At 40.9% G+C, this 1650-nt stretch overlaps 1 pseudogene across 1 annotated transcript; it reads right to left on the minus strand.

The window, feature by feature from the left end:
- Positions 1 to 313: 313 nt before the first annotated feature.
- LOC105516707 lies at positions 314 to 1050 on the minus strand (annotated as a pseudogene). Its single transcript, XR_001002533.1, has one exon. The product of XR_001002533.1 is annotated as a nuclear ubiquitous casein and cyclin-dependent kinase substrate 1 pseudogene (transcript).
- Between the last annotated feature and the right edge of the window lie 600 nt (positions 1051 to 1650).

The raw sequence follows: 1650 nt of genomic DNA on the forward strand, positions 1-1650 counted from the left end.
CATTAAAAATAAAAAGATGAAGCAGTCAATCCAGTGATAAATTTGACATAGCTTTCACTGGGAAAGGGCAGCTGGGGTTGGGGGTGGGGCCATTGGCAAAGAGACCAATAGACAAAAAGGTAACTTAAACAATTAAATATACAATTGTTTCATTTTTAAAAGGGAGAGAGAAGCGTTACTTTCAACAAATGGAAAAAAGCACTGAAAGCCCATGAGTCAAGCCGTAGACAAAACCATGTTTTATCTTAAGTAGGTTCTTTTTTTCTCCCTCTCTTTTCTCCTTTACTTTTTCTTTTTTCTTTCTTTTCTTTCTCTTCTCCTCTCCTTTTCTTAAAAGCTCTCCCCAGACTATCATCACTTTTAAGCCTCCCCAGACGCCTTCATCCCCAGATTTCTTGGGTGGAGGCTTGTAGAGGTTTTCTTTTCTGGCGGGCTTTCTGGTTCCTTATCTTCCTTGGGAGAAGGAGTCCTTTCCTTTGATGGCTTTGAAGCTGTGGGGCGACCCACATTCCCTTTGCCTTTCACTGGACTTGGCGTCACTGTAGCCTTTAGTCTGCGTTTGAACATTTTCTTTGCTTTTCTCTCAGGTTTGGACTTCTTAACCATCTTTTTGTTTTTCTTTTTTGAATTGCCTTAGTCACTATCGTCATCATCTTCCATTAGGAAATCTTCATTGCTGCCGGAATTCTCCTGGAAGAGTGCCTCATCCTCTTCTTGTTCTTCCTCATGCCCACATCTTCCGTGAGCGTCTCCCTCTGTTCAGAAGCTGCTTTAGATGCTGCCTGCTGTGCTGGCGTACATTTTTATGATCTTCGTTTTCATCTTCATTATCCTCTGCTGAGTGAAAGTCATCCTTCTTGGTCTTCAGATCTTTTTCTTCTGAGTCCTCACTATCTTCCTGTGAATTCTTTCCAGATCGCCTTATTTTTAGCTTCTAGAGGAGATGATCAAATTTTCTTAGTGGTAGGGCCTGAATCTTCATCTGTATCATCAGATTCCTGAAAATGTGAGTAATCAACAAACCTTCCTATTTCTGAAAAGTTGTGACATGTTCTCTGTCGAAAGACAGAGTTGAGAAGCCAAAGACTAGGACACCCCCAACCCCATGCACTTGGCGGCTGCCCCCCACTCCTAACTTCAGCCAAACTGTGAGCTGCTGGCTTCTCAAACTCTGATGCCTTTTGGTTTAGAGTCCCTGGAATAGAGGAGACCCCGCTGCCCCTTCTCTTCAAAAGGAGACCATTTCTTAAAGTAAGACAAAGAAGTTTGCTGCATCAATTGACTCTTCTTTTCATGAAAGATTTCTCTGTAGCATGCAAAGCTATTTGATGGCATTTACTCACAGTAGAACTTCTTTCAAAATTGAAGTCAATCTCTCAAACCCTGCTGCTGCTTTAACAACTGAGTTTACATAATATTTTAAATCTTTTGTTGTCATTTCAATAATATTCACAGTGTCTTCATCAGGAGTAGTTTCCATCTCAAGAAACCACTTTCTTTGCTTATCCATAAGAGGCAACTTCTCATCCATTAAACTTTTATTATGAGATTGCAGCAATTCAGTCACATTTTCAGGCTCCACTGCTAATTCTAGTTCTCTTACACTTTCTACCACATCTGCAGTGACTTCCTCCACTGAAGTCTTAAAGT

The sequence above is a fragment of the Colobus angolensis genome, unplaced genomic scaffold (assembly GCF_000951035.1).
Source record: "Colobus angolensis palliatus isolate OR3802 unplaced genomic scaffold, Cang.pa_1.0 Scaffold288, whole genome shotgun sequence".
Lineage (NCBI taxonomy): Eukaryota > Metazoa > Chordata > Mammalia > Primates > Cercopithecidae > Colobus > Colobus angolensis.